General features: G+C 41.1%; 2 long non-coding RNA genes across 2 annotated transcripts in view; both read left to right on the top strand.

Moving 5' to 3' along the window:
- The window catches only part of LOC139627467 (uncharacterized), a 335,432-nt gene that overhangs the window by 265,352 nt on the left and 51,032 nt on the right, over positions 1-19,048 (top strand). The gene's annotated exons all lie outside the window — the stretch shown is intronic.
- Positions 12,886-14,793, top strand: LOC139627462 (uncharacterized). The gene is made up of 2 exons (XR_011692574.1): positions 12,886-13,021; positions 14,271-14,793. It is a non-coding gene; the product is annotated as an uncharacterized lncRNA (long non-coding RNA).

Genomic DNA, 19,048 nt, shown 5'->3' with positions numbered 1-19,048 from the left:
TGTTTTACCTCCTTTGTAAGTGTCATGTCTGGAGGAAACCAGGCAAGAATGAAGCATTCTGGTGGCAGCATCATGCTGTGGGGGTGTTTTTCAGGGGCAAGGACAGAGAGACTGGTCAGGGTTGAGGGAAAGCTAAATGGAGCACAGTACAGAGATATCCTTAATGCAAACCTGTTCCAGAGCACTGGGGACTTCAGACTGGGCCAAAGGTTGACCTTCCAACAGGACAATGATGCCCAACCAAGGCCCTGACTTGCAGCCAATCAAACATCTCCAGAAAGCTCTGGAAATGGCCATCCACAGACAGTCCCCTTCCAGCCTGACAGAGCCTGAGAGGATCTGCAAAGAAGAATGGCAGAAATTCCCCAAATCCAAGTGTGCAAAACTTGTTGTGTCATACCCAGGAAGACTTGAGGCTGTAATCGTTGGCAAACTTGCTTCAAATAAGTGCTGAGTAAACTCTGAACACTTATATCAATTTAATATTTCAGGTAATCCTAATAATATATATATTTCTTTAATAAATATGCAAAAAATTCTAAAATTGTTGTTTTGATTTTTTTTGTCATTATTGAGTATTGAATGTGGACTGATGAGGGAAAATGAATAGAAATGATTTTAGCATAAGGCTGTACATAATAATAAAATATGAAAAAAGTGAAGGGGTTTGAATACTTTCTGAATGCACTGTAAAGTATAATCCTGATTCTGTGTATGATATCGGCTAAAAATTCTGATCGATTGTTGGTGCCGTGCTATTGGAATGCCAAAAAGAGAATATATGTATCTTAAAGTTATATCCTGTGGATTATTTAGGAATTTGAAGAAGAAAAGAAAAAATGAGTCCAGTAGCAGTCAAGCATCCTGATAGCTGAATCAGCAAAGCATAGAACCAAAGTTCAGTGATACTGCATATTGATTCATGTTTTGAGTTTAGTTACATTGTTTATTTACACGGGAAAAAGTCACATTCTTTTTTACTTGTCGTTTTAAACTAGGTTGTGTGAATGTGCGAATGTCTGCCCACCCTCCATGAAAAACCCCCTTTGCTCCTGTAGACATGTTGACACATCTGAGTTTCCTCAGTCAAAGGAATCTTTTTGCTTCTCATTGCTCACAATTCCTTTTAATTTCCCATAATTCCTCTTCATTACTCAGTCTGTGGATGATGAGCTCAATTAACCATGGCTGAAGCTAAAGCACCCTGTGTCAATCAGAATTTAGAAAAAGAGGGGTTGCAGACATGAAAAGGAGAGGCTATGGTGCGTGTTTCATTGTCAGGCCTAAAAGTCTTCACAGGTTCAAAATTTCAGACTGAGCTTAAATGGACTGTGGCAAAACTCTGAGGCTGAACCAGTTCATGAATTGGTTTACAAAAAAAAAGACACCCATTGTGAATGGGATCCTTGGACAGTCAAAATCCAGAATAGAACTTGAGTCAGAATGTTGTTGACCTGAAAGGACCGAAATAAATAGCAACAACATTCGCCAAAAATAGCAGCAATACATTTAATCTTTCCTTCATTTCAGGGTTCACACTCTGTTTCTCACCTGAAAAAAGGATATGTGTTGATAGTGGTACACAACTTCATCAGAGCTGATCGTGAGTCTGTTTGGATCCATCCAGTTATTAGACTTAGACGGATCCAAGACTCAAGACTTGCAACAAATCTGGCAAGTCCCTCTCCGACCTGATTAGACAGAAAACAATTTGCCTTGACTGACTTGACAACAATTTGGATATGTACAGTTGATCCTGATATAAAGCCTTGTAATAAACTGGCATTATGCCCTTTAAATTATCCACATTAAAATGCTATAAACCTCATGAGTCCATAAACACATAGTGTACTGACTGACATGTTCTGTGTATACTGTTGTCATGTGGAGTTTTGCTGAAGGGCAGGGTTACAGTCAAAGGCAACAGAGTCTGAATTTGGGCCAGAAGAGTAGGGAGAGGCTAGGAAAGGAAACCAAAGCTGGTTTAATGAGAGGTGAAAGGTCATTCTGGGTCAAGTAGCCTGCCTGAGGACTCCATGTTAAACACACTCCCCAGGGAAAAAGAGGGACAACAGTGTCTGACAAGATCAGCAATGCTGGCCTAATTAGAACAAACACAGACACCGGGGACCAACCATATCTCAGAAGAACAAAAGGAACAAAGAGAATCTCCTCGTGTGTTGTTATTGTTTTGAAATAAACTTATTTCCTTGAATTATTCTTTCCTTTCCAGTTAGTGCAGTAGTCTTCACCACCAACAAGGATTTACCGTCTGGAGTGTAATTTGGAGAGGCTCCTTTAGGAAACAGCCTCCTCGGGGGGAAAGACAATTAGTCCTTCAACAAACAGCACGGATCAGTCGCTTTAATTAAACACCCTCCCCCATCATTGCCTCATCCCTCTTCCCTCCCATTCCCTCCCCTCCCTTTCATCTCCACTTTTTCTCCCCTCTTCTTATGTGAAGGAGTCTGGATTTTAATCCTAGGCCAGATGACACCCTAATAATTTGTTGTGTGGCTTGGTGAGCTCCTAACCAGTGGATTAGATGGATATTGGTCGGTGGGTTAGTTTGTGGAGTTAGCGCTAACAGGATTTACTATCTCGTGAGTATATCAAAGACAGAGTCCTGCGCTAAGCACTGAGCACTTCACCAAATTAAAAAGTGACCCACAGGTGGGCTCTCTGCACTGTTTGTGCCGATGGGCCATGACGCTAATTGCTTTCTAACTCTGTTACGAGTGCCATCAAATTACACTCGTCAATTAGAGTGAAGAGGGGTGTATGGAAGGTCTGAGAGCTTATCCCACTGATCACTGCTGTGTGCTTTACTTCTGTCATTATTGCACACTGGGCATTGAGTCAGATACAGACAAAGCAAAACTGATCTTGCTCTCTCTCAGTCTCTCTCTCGCTCTCTCACTGGATTAAGAGTCCCATTTTTATATTTTCAACTAAATTTTGCAATGTGCATTAAAGAGGCATTTTAATTTTATTCACAAGTTCTGTCATTCTTTTTATTACAATGTAGACCAATTAGAAGAAAGCCCTGCTCAGCAATAGTTCAGCTTTTTCAGATAAATGCTGAATAGAGGTCATGGTTTACATTATTCACTTTATATTTGAGAAGATCGGAAGGAGGTCAGAGAGGTTAAGTAGCAAACAGACAGCAAAGAAAAAAGCCTAGAAAGTAGGTGAAGTACAGTGGCAAAGAAAACAAAACTGAAACACCACAGGAAACTACTGAATTCATCCTTTCTGTGGGAATGTGCTCAAATGTGTCTTTGTGGGTGTGTGTGTGTGTGTTTGTGTTTCTGCCTAGGCGTGTGTGCTTTCTTCAGTGTGATGTGGTAAAGCAGTGAGAGGAAGGCAGGATGTGATGCCGTATGCTCATATATAACATCCTGTGTGATGTGGGGAATCCCACTTCTGTCTTTCACCTATACAAAGTGGTAGGGCGCTACATTATTTCCTGTGTTGTTGTAACTGTGTAAAAAGACCAATTTTTTGAACAGGAGTCCCAGAAAAAAAAAAAAGGTTCCTTTGATAGTATAGCATTTTTTCTTCTCAAGTGCCCATGAACTACAATGAACATTAAATCTCACTGTACCAGCTTGAGGGCTACAGGGAGTGGCAAAGAAGGAAAATAGAAAGATGCATTTCCATATAAATTTAAATCTTCTCAACAGCCATCGTTTCCTTTGTGTTTGTGAACAACTGATTATTCTTATCACATTTGTCTGGTTTGGCACATGTGCTGTATCTTTTCTGGTTAAGCTGATCTGACATGAAGACTTTCAGGGAAGTTTCCTTGTAACTCACTGAACCCATAACCTCAGTTTAGTGAGTGACATGAGCTGGGTCAACGGATGGGGGTGTGACATCTGTACACGGTGCTTTACTGGCAGCGCAAGGCGTACCTTTCCTGGAGAAGTAACAAAATAATGGGGAAGAGAACAAAGAGAGAACTGACTCCTTGAGACAACCAGATCAGACAACACACCCATAGCAGGAGATGAGCGAGTCAAGTGGCATGGTCAGGGTAGTAATTCCACCTGTTCTGTACCCCCTGTGGGCACAAATTGACTCCGACAGCTTTCAGCAGGGAAAGGCAATGAGTCGGAGGTACAAATGCATAGATATATCATAGATGGTGTGAGAGATTTCACAGGCAGAAAACAATAATACAGTTGAAAGTCCTTCATGTTGATATTCACAAATTTACTGTGTTGCAGGCTAGAGAACAACCCCCTCTCAGTTTTCTCAGTTTCACTCCAGCAAGGCGTATGCACGACAGCTGTTTCTCTCTGCTGCTTTCAAGTTTTGTGATTTTAATTTACTTGATTGCTTCAGGGCACCGCACCTCTAGCGTGGCATACCGCACGTCTGGCATAGCGCGCCTTAAATAAACAAAAGGCCCCTGTTATACATCATGCAACACATAGTTCACATTTGGAAAAAGGAAGAGTGAGAGAGGAGGGGGGAGAAATTAATCTGTCGCCTAAATTAGTGGATTACTGGAACCATCAGTTGTCGCTTTTTTTTAAATTTTTTTTAATAGAATGTATAATCTTAAATATTAACCTTTCATTTTACCAGCGCTGTGGCTGATTCATGCAGACTATAACAAATGATCTAATTCAGAATTGCACATTTTTATCTTTCGTGGATATTATACTGGCATGGCATTGCAGTGTCACTCAGGGAGACTGCAGATACCTGGGGGACAGTGTTGGGCAGCGGCAAATTACTGACTAATGTCTTAGGACAGCATTTCATACAAGTTTTATGTAGTCACCAGGACCACCAAACCACAGGTTGGTTGCTTGTTCTTGAAGATTGAAGATTGAAATTCAAACAGGTACACTTCAACCCCACATCTAATAAAGACAACACTACAGCATCTTATTTCTTGACATTTAGAATAGCTTCCCCCGTCTCTAGTTTCACAGCACTTGACAGTTTGCAGTATGAAGTTTGAGTGTTTGTGTGTCAGATTAGATATAAGTTCATGAGTCACACTAATACTGTTATTTTAGCATCTTGAAATATGAGAAAGGCAAGCAAGAAAGAGGATTTGTGGGGGTGTTTTGCACATTTAATGTTGCAAAAGTGTGGGTGAGTGCGTGCGTGCGTGTGTGTTCCAGTGCTTCTACACAGATGTTTCACAGTCCACACATCTACATGTGGAGGCATGTCCTAGTCTGGGACTGCTGCCAAGACAGGAAATCTCTGTGTTAACCCTTCGTGTTCGGGAGGCACTTAGGGGAGGAAGGGTCAGGAGAATGATATTTCCAGTGGGAATGGGAAGGGTTAACTTTAAAGGAACTCCTGCATTGACTGAGCTGATATTTCTTTGCCTTTTGCAGCTGGTTCCAAGGGCCTGCCCTGACTCTAGAAGACAATGAGGGGTTTGCACATATTGCATTTAAACATTTACAGTGGATATGATGGTCTTGAGAAGTTACAAATTTGTATTATTAACTAAAAGTTGTATGGCAAAAGTAGCATAAAACATGTAGAAGGGAAGAAAACACTTACTGTGTTTTCACTCACAAAAATGAACAACATTGGCTAACATTCACATACGTGGAGTTGCCCATTATTGACCGCACTCCAGTTAAGACTGTTATAGTTTGAGTTGTTAACATTAAGCTTTAATAATCTAGTATCATCATTGCAATTAAGTAAGTATCTGAAATCAGGTGTGTCTGTGGCAACACAGTGGACAAAGCAGCTCAGTTTTCCATTTATTTCTCGTCTCACTTTAAAGGTGCTATATGCAAGTTTTCTCTGCCACCGAATGTAGTTTCATAAGATGCAGGGTTAGAATACGCCCCCTGACCAGCGCTACTTCTTCATTCTCTGATGGTGAACTGAGGGCAGACTGGACGTTACAGTGACTCAGAATGGCAAAGTAGTATTTTGAGATGGGACGGGCTGGGGATAACTGGTAAGCATGCTAATGCCAGTAGAAAAAATAGTGATACAAAAAGAAGCAAAACAAGAGTCAACATTGTCACTGCTTTCCACAGCTAGAGACAGGCCTTAGGGTAAAGGCGGTTTGATGCTGAACTTGCAATGTTTTCCTCTATTAAGTAAACAGCTGTTAATGCTAACATTGGATTTTTAGTGATAGCAAAAACCTACATATAGATCATTTAGGGTGATAATTCTCATTGTAACAACAACATTTAGCTACAGATCATTCACTATTTACCGCAGGTCATTTTACATTTAAACTAAAATAATTCACATATGCCATAGCAGACATGCCTCTAATGAGCTTTACAAAAATTCAACATTGAAGACCCATTCCTGGAGAAACATTATCCAACCTCTATGCTTTGCTGCTGATGAATTTCCACACCATGGAGATTCATTTTTTTTTTCCTTCCCCTCTTTGGACACTTTAAATTCTTCTACCTGCTCTCAAAAATGAACCTTAAAAGAACCCTGCTGGGAACAACCTTCATTGATTTTCTCCCTTCTACCTTGTTAAGTCACCAAATCCTTTTCCAGAACTTGTCTGAGACCATCTAAGAGTCATCTTCCAAAGTTTTCCAAGCTCTGTCTGTTTTCACATTGAACACAGTGGCGAGATCTCTGGCCTTAAGATACTTCTCTGGTCTATAAGGTCTCTTTCAGCTGCCTCCAGTTGCCACAATAACATGCACAATTGTGTCCTGGCCACTGACCTTCCATGTTCCAAGTACAAGGAAAATTCAACATTTCTTTAACAGTCCAACACAGGCTACAGTGGAGAACTGTGACTCTTTAGCTCAGTTCTCCCTTTGCATAATGTGACCTTTTGTGTATTTCCCATTATTGCTCATATTGATGGCTGAATTATACAAAAGGGGGTGGTAGACACCTATAAAACTCCTGATGGTTTGGCTCATTTGGGGATGTATTTCAAACAACAAAATTTTAATAGTTAGCAAATCTTTAATGGATGAATAGACAAATAAGGGACAGACAGATGAATGATCATATGAATGTCAGCTTCCCTGACTCAATGTGCATGTGTCTATGAGTTGATTAATCAGGTCTGGTTGTGTTGGTGAGTAAAGAGACTGAAGGGGCTGGTCAAAACTTTATGGATTTTTTGACAGGCCACCAGACCAGTGCAGCAGCCTACTGGGATTTGTCCTGGTATGTCCAATGGCCAGTCTGACCTGCTCCACCTGCTCCCAGCCATAGACAGGAAAACAGAGAAAGACAGAAGACAGAAATATTGAACAGAAAAGGTACCAGTGAGAGGATATTTGATTCTCAGTCCATGAGAAAATTCATGACCGGCAGAACATGTTTGCCCTTTTGACATTGAGCTCTAAATGTTCTTCTTGCCTTGTAGAGTCCAAAACGTGACACAGTAACAGTCATAAACACTGCACTTCCAACCTCATACACAAAAACTAAATTAAATTATGTATAGTTAAATTCACAATTCACAGACACAACAATATACCCGTACTCTGTTCCATGATGCACCATGTCCTGCCTACCCAGAGAGATGTGTGTCTAATTGAAAAAGACATGGTGTTTGTCCTCACAATTTGGGCCATGGCCAAATGCTGAGCATCAGGGGGCAGGGCCCCTTCAGGCCATGGAGGCTCTAAGATTACCTCCTTCTGCTAGCTCACATCTTCACTAGCTTTGCGGGCACTCCCCCTGCCTCCTTTTTTCTCTCTCTCTCTCTACATGAGGCCAATTTGTTGTGGCAGGCGTGCGACTCAGGGTCCAGATCATGTTACACAAATTTGGGTTTTGCTGGAGGATTTTGGACCTGGTCCAGACCAGATAGACGAGGCAGTGTGTATCTCTAAGGAGTGCCAGGCAGAAAAGACATGATATGGGCTGTTATGTTTGATGAGATTTAATAGGGTGGCCTTGTGTGGTGTACAAACAGCATAATCTGTAGGCTATAATGTTACAAATCACTTACTAAGTGCCATCTGAAGAGCATTATTCCACTGTTTTCCACTTCTAGGATCAAATAACCAAAAAAGCTCTGATAGTTGTGCACAAAATTGCACATAACATACAAAACATGAAAATTATCAATCTAAATTAATAGTTATTCATGTTGTCATTTCAGCTGCTGTTAATTTCAGCTCTTTTCACGACAATCCCACGGTGCTCCTTTGCAACACAGTCAGGCTGTTCCTACCAAGGCCACAGAACTAGGATTAGCTAGGAGAATACTCATCCTTTCCTGGATGAAATCCTGCTGCAATCTCTGACACGGTAAGGCGGTGGCCATGGGTTTTGTGCTCAAGAGGAAGAGAAGCTACTGTGGTTTACACAGCACTGCTTTTATCTCTCCCTATTGTTGTTGTAGGGATTGGTTGGTTGATGAGGGTGAGCTGGGGTTGAAGTGTTGAACGAGGATATCCGGCGGTGATAACCATCTCTCGACAGCAAATTGCAAGTTTGATGATGGCGCAGAGGCCATTATAGATGAGATAACTCATCTTTCATGGTTCAGCAGTGTGTTATGATCCGCATTTTTATAACAATTGATGTAAAGATTTAAAGAATTGGTAAAGATTTAATGAATCAAAATACATTAGCCTACACTAAAATCACACTGCATTACGGTAAAGCTTTAACCTTTTGTGTGTGTGTGTGTGTGTGTGTGTGTGGGGGTGTGGGGAGTGGGGGTGGGGGTGGGGGGGGGGGGGGGGGGGGTATGAGTGGTTTTCTGCTCCTGTGCTTGATCAGGGAGACCTAGACGTTGCACTTCCTAAATACAGTATATCTATATCTTCAATCATAGACCTCAGTGTCATTAGGAAGTTTAGCAGCTACTCCAGTCTCCATTCCTCTCCTACAGAACAGTGGGCAGCAAGCCTGAGAACAGAGGGCAGAGAGAGCCCTTTAGAAAGTAAACAGACACAGAATTGAAGAAATAAGGAAGAAGGAGGCATCTGAAACATGTGGGCATTATGGGAATGTCAGACTGGATGGACAAAGGCTAACTGTGATGGCTGGAAAGTATGGAATTGTCCCTCCTTGTTTGGAAAAGATTACACAATTATGACCCAAGTCATTTTCCCACAGACCTTAGGTAAAGCATTGTGAACCCATTTCACTGACAGACCTTTCAGTATACAGGCAGAGAGTAGGAAGACATGTTGATAAAGTGGGCGTCCATTGTGAATGGGCTTGCTGTCTGAATAGTAATCAGTTTACTGTCATAAAAGCACTTGTTCTTTCACTTTTTGGGCGTCTTCAGGCCATATCAAATTCTGTCATGTAAATTCAGCCTTCGGCCTGACATAGCCGTTAATGCAGCGTCATGTAAGCTGTTTTTGAAAAAGCTGAAGACTGCGCTGGGACGCAGACAAAAGAAGCATGAAAGTCTGATGAAAAAGTGACATATTACTGTCATTAACAGCATCATCATGCTGGACTATAGTTATAATGCTGTTACACTGGCTGACAAGCAGAGGATTTAAAGAGAGCTGTATTTCTCTGCCAGACTCTTAAACATCTCATTTTCCATTAACATGAGACCTAGAGCAGCATGTGTCACAGTGGGACATAAATCTCCAGTTTCCCTTCCCCCTCCCTGGCCCCTGCTCGGTGTGGAGGAAGAGAATACAATCCAGCCAAAGCAGCTCTCTGCTTAACCCTGAAGTGTGCTGCTGAACAAGAAAGTAAGTGTGGCTAAAACTTCAAGATCTGATCTGTTCACATAACCATTGTCAAAAATGTACCTCTTGTCCCTTCTGTTTCAAAATATGTTGCATTTAGCCACAGTTGCATTAACACAATCAAAATCACGTCCAGTCCCCAAATCTCAGTCTGTACCCCAAGAGGAGGCCCAGACATACCCCAGTGCTCCATCCCCAGCCCGAGCAAAGCAGTTATTAGCTGCTCATCCCCTTGCGAAAGAGCCTCACAAAAGCAGTGATGGATGACTCCTCTCAGTCTTCTCTCCTGTGGCAGAAGGGAGCATGCTGCTCCACCAAAGACCCTGCTGCCTGCTGTCTAATCTGCTCCAGAGATGACACGCAATCAGCTAGGAAAGAGCCCATTTAAAGCACTATCCTGTGCTCTTAAAGGGGTATCGGAGACTGGCAAATGGTCGTCCAGGGCCTTTTTAATGGGTGTCTAGTTCTGTGCTCTCATGGGGGCACCAAGCACACTCAACAGTGGTAGAAGGAGATTCCTGGGGGTCTATTTAAGTTCTGGTCAAAGACTGACTTCCATGTTTCCAATTTTAAACAGATCTAAAGAGATCCTCTGGGGATGAGATAAAGATTGTAGAGTGATGGAGAGGGAGACTGAGATCAGAGAGTGATATCCTGCACCTCAGTAACCCCTCTCTCCCTCACACACACATATTCAGACCTTTTAGTTCACTTCTCATTGTCATTTCTGTTTCAAAGTCGTCAAAAGGTAAATATATAAGATTATTTACTAATTGTGCAAACAAGTCCATCTTTCTGCCTTTATCTGAAGCCCAATGGACTGCGGGTTGTGCTTGTGCCAGCCAGAAAACATGTACTTCAAGCTAAACTCCCTAACTTTTACATGTTGGCAGCATCTGTTCCCATACCAGATACTCTGTGCGGCTCTCAAGATAATAAGGCTACTAAACACCTGTTATTTAAAAGATGAAAGCTATCAACTTCATGATATTGATTTGACAAAAAAACAAATTTGTTTATTGCTTTTCATGACAGGAGAGAGTGTATATCTATTACTATTCTGAAGCTAAAACTGAAGTTGTGGATGACAAGCATGTGAAGGCACAACTCACAGACATATGGAAACAAAGCAGCCTGCTCTGTTATGTTGTATTTATGTGACAATCATAGGTCTTGAAAGAATTATAACACTGCAAATGGAAATGGAAATGGAAATAACAAAATCAGTCACAATGTAGTTTTAGTTTTCAAGTAGTTTTCAAGCTGCGTTAAGACAGTTTGTCTTAGATACAAACAAAGCAAGAAGCCTTGATCATATTGCAAGTCATCATACCTAACAACAAATAAGGTCATTTTTGAGTTTCTTCAAAAAACTGCTGATTTGCTGTCTCTATGATTAAGATCAGGTTAGTTTTAGCCAAGTAACTACTTAGCCATGGTTTAGGTTCACTGTCATGGCTAAGGATAGAGGGTGACCCCTGTCAGTGTTCATTCTCCTCTGGATGCAAGCTATCATCTCCCATGTCAAAGTCACCAACCATCCATCCCCATCAGCACCCTGAAAGGACAGTATAACTCCATCAAACTACTTCTACCTTTCCTAGAGAGTGGTGTGTGTGACTACTTATATCACCTTATTAAGTTGCAGTGGCTTACATCCTCAAAGGGACTGTAAATAACAGGCACCCCTGGGACTAAAAACACAACTGTAATATGTTTCAATATTATATTTTGAAAAATAGCCCTTTTTTAAAGGTTACATTTTCCATTTTGCATCCCTCTTATGCAACAATTCCTACATGCATCTGCAATCATAATACATTTTTTAAATCAGTCTTATCATTCCTCCTGACTCATTCACTCCCCTTCAGTTCCACTACAAACTAACTCCTGAGAGGTTTCAATCACAGGGCTAAAGGTGATCCATCATTGTGAACAAGAACCCAGCAAACACGACTTTCAGCCACTTTTGTATATTATTTGTATGTCCAGCTACATTGGCTAATGTTGTTCATGCTAACAGTGACGTTTCTCCTAAGTTTATGATATCAAAACTACAGTTGTTGCTGCTAGTTATTCAGCTATACTTGATATTTTTCAAAAGATCCTTTTTACCTTGTAGTTAATTTAGTGTAGTTTATTTTCCCTCTTGTCCATCTTGTCCAAGCTTTATGAGTCCCCAACCTTACTGACACGCTGACCTACGAATGCAGACACACGCAGACATTATTTGGTCGTTAAGCGTATTCTCATTAGCGGTGAATGGGTCTTGATTAGGGGCAAGTTCACACAATCCATCTGATGGCTATCCACAGGGACTGGGGGAGGATAGAGGGAGGCAGGAGAGCACCAGCCAGTCAATTAGATAGCCTTTAGAGTTGGATGGTTCTGCTGAGGGGGTCACATTTGGACACTTCTGCCTCCCATTGCAGATTTCTTCCCTCCCACAGGCACACATATCCTTCACTCTCAGAGCATAGGCACCTACATTTCAACAATCCTCTGTGGCACATTCTGTACTGTGGCAGAAAACACCCAGTGTGCTGGTCAGAGAAGTCAGGAGTCATTAGCTGGCTTTGACACTTGTATGTTCCTGTAATGCGTGCACAGGTGGAATATACTGTAATACTACTCTATTACAGTATATTCCACTTCTACTACTAATCTATGTTGAGCATCCGATTTTGTGTTCTTCTTCAAACATGAATTGGATTTCTTGGGAACACAGAAAGTGGGATTCAGTGTGAAAACACAGACATTTGCACCCTCATTGTGATAACACTAAATAACACTAAATTTAGTGGCCTAAATAATATGAGACCCTTAAAAGAATAATGTGGTAGATTCATCACTGCCACTACAACTTCACATTTTTTAAAGGAAGAATTAAGTTTATCAACCCCATGCCTGTCTCAAGTATTTTTCTTGTATGACTTAAGAGTAAGAAAAAGCACAAAAATAAGTAGGAAAACACTTTTTTATAATATATAACATAAACACTATAAAATCTACTGTAAATAAAAGCCAAGGTCCAAACTTATATGAGGTGTTGGTTGAATGGAAACAAGACAGCGACGTAGCCTTGTAGCAGAGTGAAAAGGTTCGGAAAATGTGCAGCTGACTTCAGCTTATCCTGAGGTGACACCAGACTCAAACGGCATTCTCATATGTCTGGACTGGACGTGAGGCTTGGGGCCCGGCCAGTACCCATCACCAGACACTGCTGCTGGACATGAAGCTAGAGGCTCCACTCTGAACAGCTATAAGCAGACTAGTTTTAGTGTCTGCCAACTTAGCCTGGCCAATGAAAGGAGCAGCATGGAATGGACGACGGAAAAATAGAAGACTTAATATAGCTGCAGGTAGGTTTAAGAAAACAGAATAACATCAGTAGATGAACAAGAGCATGGTAGTAGTAGTTGTGTTCAGTCTGTTGTTGGTGTGGCTGACAAGTGGGCAACCCACCTTCCTGGTTTGCCAACAGTTGACCAGTATTTTACCAAAAATTAATAAAGGTATAAAGAAATAAAGAAAGGCAAATGCTGGGTTGGAATAAGAAGAACATGAAACATGGCAGTCCTTGGGCAATCAAAATAAAAAGAAGAGAGGCAAAGTGGGTGAGTGAGCTGAAAAATAGACATAGTGAGACATACAGTAGACATAGCGGAGAAAAAAGAGGCTGAGAGCGACAGGGCGCTGGCTAGGCCATGTCCCACTGAGAAATCTCCAAACCACTTCGTCTCCAGAGGAAAATGTTTTCACCATCCTCTAAGTGCCCATTAGTTGTCTATTCCCATTCCAGCCGCGCTCCGCACAGTGCTCCGGCACAGTGGGAGCTGTGGCCGGAGCCGCCCACGGTATTCCAGGGGGGCCAGGCCGAGCTGAGAGCTGAGGGAGGCTAAGAAGTGTAGAAAGCTGTGCAGGCTTCCTGGTGCTTGAAGACATGTAGGTCAGTCCTTCTGCACACAGTGTACAGAGAGAAACTGGGAGATCCAGCGCTTACATGGATCTAATAAACAGATGGTGTACCCCAGCCAATGTTCCCCTGTGCTCTTTTAGTTTTAAATTAGGGTGTTAATGCATTCATCAGCTATTCACAGTATCTTTCCATTATTTCCTTCTCCTCTAAAAAATAGAGGAATAGAAATTTAAGGCATTATTTTGGGTGGCAAGGCAAGTTGCCAAAACCATTTACAAGTATTATTAGCTTATTTACTTTCCGCCATTTCCATCATAGATTTGAACATCTGAGGGTGAGAGGGACTGCACCCCAATTAGGTTCTGATAACTAATCGATAGCTGCATATTCTGCGAGCAGGACGTAAACAATTAGGCCCCTGGGAAAAGCAGTTCAAATTACACTGTTGTCAATGTGGAGAAAGAAGAGAGGAAGACAGAAAGAAAGCACAGGAGTAGTAAGGGCACAGAGATACAAAGAAAGGATTACTGAGTGTTACTGTTATACTCTTGCTCATATAAAGAAAATGGGTAAAGGCCTGTTGTACATTCCCAGTTTTTAAGTGTAACATCTCAGAACCTCATGATCTCAACTCTTTTCCATCAAAAATAAAGGAGGAAATGAATAACATCTTGTCACTACTTTGCTCTAAGGGGTGAGCTGTACCTCCCAGGCTGAATTATGTGGCACACAGAGTGAATAACTGGTAGAAGGAGGCTGTTCGTACAACAGCCAGCACAGCCAGAAGCAGACCACGGACAAGGACACCACAAGTGGAAACAGGAAGAACCACTGCAACCTCTCCAACCCCATGCCTTTATTTATGTATTTACTGTGCCACGCTGAAACCACAAATATGAAGGAAAACATGCAAACTGATGCCAATATAGGTCTATTTTTAAGTGCTTTCCTTTACCATTAGTGTTGTGCTTTCTTAAATTTATTCATATCTCTATGTTTTCTGTGCACAGAATCATTTTCTTTGGCATCTAAATTGGCAAATTCTCACAGGGCCTGATTAATTTTAGCCTATATACAACAAAAAGTTCAGATTTGTAATCAAACATATTTCCATGGAAATAAAAGCAAATAGTGATATTCAAATGAGAATGAATCTTTGAGGAAACAAAGGGGAAAATCCTTCCCTTTAAAGTATTATGACTAGTAATTCCTTGATTTTATCTTTCTCTTTTGTCTTTTTTCTTCTCCTGTCGAATGTCATCTCCAAGCCAATCAATAGTTTAAGGAATCATTCAAAGCCTTCTTATCAAAGCATGGCGCTCTGGATCATGGTGCATGGTGAAGGGCTGAAAGCGTATGTGTGGATAGATTAGTCCTGTCTTCTTTGGCTTTCAATCAAACTGACAAGATGGATCAAAGGGGAACATTTCAAGTGTCTTTTTAAAACAATGTTGAAATGGGGTTTTTTTTGGTTTTGTTTTTTCAAGAAAAAGCATTAGAAGCATTAGAACCTTGATTGATTGATTCAGATTGATTTCAGTCTTCATCCTTTGATGCAACCTAATCCATGTCTAGTGTCAGGATGTTGGGAGCAAAGCTTTGGGCAAAGTTTTGGGCTCTGGGTGCAGCTTTTTGCTATTAATGATGTATTGCATTAATCTCTGTTGCTGTCAGAGTGTATGTGTACTGTATTTATGTGTGCATGCTCACACCGTCTCCTTGTCACTGTGTGTGTGTGTGTGTGTACGTGCCCTTAAACCTGTGGCTTAGTCTCATGGTGGGTTTGAGTGACACCTATGGAGGAACTCAGTGAAAAGGAGCATTGTGCTGAGAGTGTTCTCCTGGTGGGTAAAGCTTGTAAGCCGCTCTCCTCCACATGAGGCCTGCAGTCGAGGCTCTGAGCTGTGGTTTGGATGGCACCAGAGGCTGCTTCCTCTGAGACAATACCAGTAATAGCCATGCTTATTGCCCAAAGAGAAGAGGAAGGACATGGAAAATATGTGATACAAATAAGATACAAAAGAGAAAGACACGAAGGCAAGAACAATGGAGACAGAGACAGAAAGATAGTCTACATGTTTAAGAAAAGGGGTGGGATTACTATGTTTACCAGTGTTTATTTCATTTGAATTATTGCACAGCTTGAGTGTCTGTTTAACCAGAGAAAATACCTCTCCCCTCAGACTTATGTTACCACTGATGGCACTTCTTACTAAAGTAAGAAGAAATGCTTTTAACCTGTTTTTTTTTCTTCATAATTTGCTTTGAAAAGCTGATGCTGAGCAAAGGTCAGTAAGGTCATGTTTTTTTTTTTCCTTTTCCTTGAAACTCTAAAACAGTTTGTCCTCCTCACAATGTCACACAAAGAGACAGATGGCATCAATAGGAAAGCTCGTTTGGATGGCTTTTAAATGTAGTTGAAAAACTATCTCTGGACACACTCTTGTCTACCCATACATCATCTTGTCACATCAGCAATCAAAATTTTATTCTCGCTCTGATCGCAAGTCCCCTGTAGATAGCAATGGGACTGTCAGGGATGAGTTGGAGGTAATATATTGATATGGCTCTCCGCTAAGGTCAGATATAGCACACATGTAGTGTGTGTATTTGGTTGTACCTTTGTGAAAGTTTATTTTACGCCGTAACAATGCATCCCAGTCTTTGCCACGTCTGTGGCTTGTATGGTGATAAATTCAGTGCAGGTGTCACCCTGGTTACGGTAGGTGAGGATTGATGGTCTTCAGAGGCTGGCTATCCATCACCATCGCATCGGGATTTCAGGAATCTGTTCCTGATCACACCCCACGGCAGGGGCCATGTGGTAACGACCCCTCTCAGTGCGACACCACAGGAAATCGATACCAGGCACTCAAGGTCAATGTACTGTTGGAAAACTACTTAAGCCCTGACGGATGGAGGGCCTGCCTGCAGATGAGACAAGCTATTGACAGCTCCTCCTCCTCCCATCCTCAAAAAATACACACACATGCAGACATAAACAAATATGTGTGTCCTTTAAGGTTGACAATTTTTTTGTTTATCTCCCTCTAGTTTGTCTGTTTCTCTGTGATCTGAATTAATCTTTTGTAATTTGGGACATCAAAAAATGGTGGCCAACCAATGGGATGCCATCATGTTATACTGAAAGTGACACAAGGATGTCAATGCATAAGAAAGTCAGCTGCCCTGTCCTGTAACCAAAGGACTGTGGAAAATCCCCAATACAGGATGGTTTTGGAAAAAATACATCAGGACAAGCAAGGCATGCAGTTCTGGAAGATAACTTGACTACCAGCGGTTGTATATGTGGTTTCTGTCATTGTCATGGGTGTGACTGTGTCCAGTTTACAATGGGGCTGTCAAGCAGAGAGGGGAGTGGCAGTTTTTGGCTAGCTACAGTAGATTTAAGTGTGGTCCATTTTTCTCATCAGTGTATTTAACAGCTTAATTCTTGGTTTTTCGGCACTGCTTGCCTATCTGTGAAAGTTTATCAGATCAAACAGAAGCAGCAGTAGTAGCACATTTAAATGGCACCCATCAAAAGACAAGTAAAACTTGTTTTCTTCACATGTCTGTCTGTTCTTCCCTCATAAAATAATATGTACTATGCAAAAACAGATTAAGAATCATATGTAGAATCCAGTAATTGTCCTTTCCACCCACTTTTCAGTCCTGCAAGAACTTTATTCTGCTCTGTAGAAGGAATCCTCTGTTGAATGTCTTACCATATGTGCATCTGTGCATACATGTGTAAATTTCTTTTAGTTTATTTCTGTGTGGTACAGCTATCTGCTAGAGATACCATGAATTAAGAGAGTAAGCTTTGGGTGAATTGCTGGTTCGTCTCAGCTTTGGCAGTTACCGTGTAGCCACAAACCCAGAAGTGGTGTAGCTATCCTTTCTTTTTCCAAACTCCTCTTTAGGTTGCCCTCTTGTGCGTCATATTTGCATTAGATTTCCAGCCACTGGCGTAACACAACTCCATCATTGAGCTGTTCTCTACCAGCAGGGCCAATGAGAAATCCATGCGCTCTTCAGTACAGCTACATATATCATATCCATCTGAATTTCCAACATTTTTTTTCCAACCACAAATTATTACATCTCTTTATAATACACGATATTTGTTTGTCAAACAAAGCAACATCAAATTGCCTTGATTCTTGGATGGTGTCCTAGTCCCTCCCTACACTTAAACATACCAACTTAAACAAACAGGGTGGCCTCGTGAGTACAGAGACATGGAGCACACTGTGTCAGAAAGCAGCCGCCCTACTTCAGTGTTTCACTTTATTGGAAGGTTTATTTAAGACTATCTGTACCGCTTGGTTACTTGTAAGATTGATATTAATTTTCACTACATACAATCCACTTCTGAAATCACAACTGTCCAAAAAAATAATTAAATTGATAAACATGGACAACCTTTCCCACACTGTTCCCCAAGCTTTAGGAGACAGCACTAGACATATAGAATTTGACCCCAAACTATTTGATGCAGAGCAATACAACACTGGTTGTTTTAAGTATTTTTGCTATAGTCTGTTATTCATTCACTTAATGACAGACATTCCACAAGGCCACAGGGTACTTTCACAGAGGTAACATGTAAGTTGTATGTGGAGATACCAGCGCTCTACATCCTGTATAGCAGTAACAACAGGCTTTCATTAGAAGACCTCAAGAAAAAGTCCAGGTTCATTGAGAGGCTGAGAACTGGTCTGTGCTCCTCACACAGGAAAGCCACAAAGAGACATTTCGAGTAAGAGATGAAGGGCTTTTCACTGCTGTACTTGACAGTTTTTCTGATGCAGTAGAAGTTGTGATGCATGAGTGCTGGATATGGTTTTTGGTGCTTTTTTGTGTGTGTAAGTGCTATCACACTTTTTGCTTGTGATGTCTTTTACGATGATGAATTTTCATAGCAGCAGATGACTGTTAAAGTTTCTGATTCATGTCCTTCTGATAGCAAATCTGACAAGATACTGGTTGTATTGGAAAATACTGCATGAGTATGATGAAGCAGATTTGCAGGTAATTAATTCATTGTCACTGTGAGTCTTCATCCCATTGATTTATGTTACCATGCCTGTTACAATAATAGATGATGATGAATATGAAATATCAGTCATTTAGTGACTGATTTTGTGCACAAAGAAAATCTGAAATCTCTCAAGGATTTCTCAAATCTTTTATCATTTTTTGTGTATCTTAGCTTAACCTGCCACAGCAAATAAAAGTACATTTTCTAAACACATTATATTTGGCAGCCAAAATGAATCTGCAGCCTATGCATGCGAACATCACAAAATTGTACAAAGGTGATGACTCATAATCATTAAGATGGCAGTAAACAAAACTTTTTTGGGCAACATGATATATTTGGTATACTGTATATATGTTATAGTGAATTTATATTAGACCTTCTGTTACTTCTGTTACTACACACAGAAAAGGAGATTCATAC

This window comes from Trachinotus anak, unplaced genomic scaffold, assembly GCF_046630095.1.
Source record: "Trachinotus anak isolate AG129_WGS33_773 ecotype Australia unplaced genomic scaffold, CSIRO_AGI_Tana_v1 ptg000011l, whole genome shotgun sequence".
Classification (NCBI taxonomy): Eukaryota; Metazoa; Chordata; class Actinopteri; order Carangiformes; family Carangidae; genus Trachinotus; species Trachinotus anak.
Note: the sequence above shows the minus strand (reverse complement) of the source record. Positions and strands in the feature narration are given on the sequence as shown.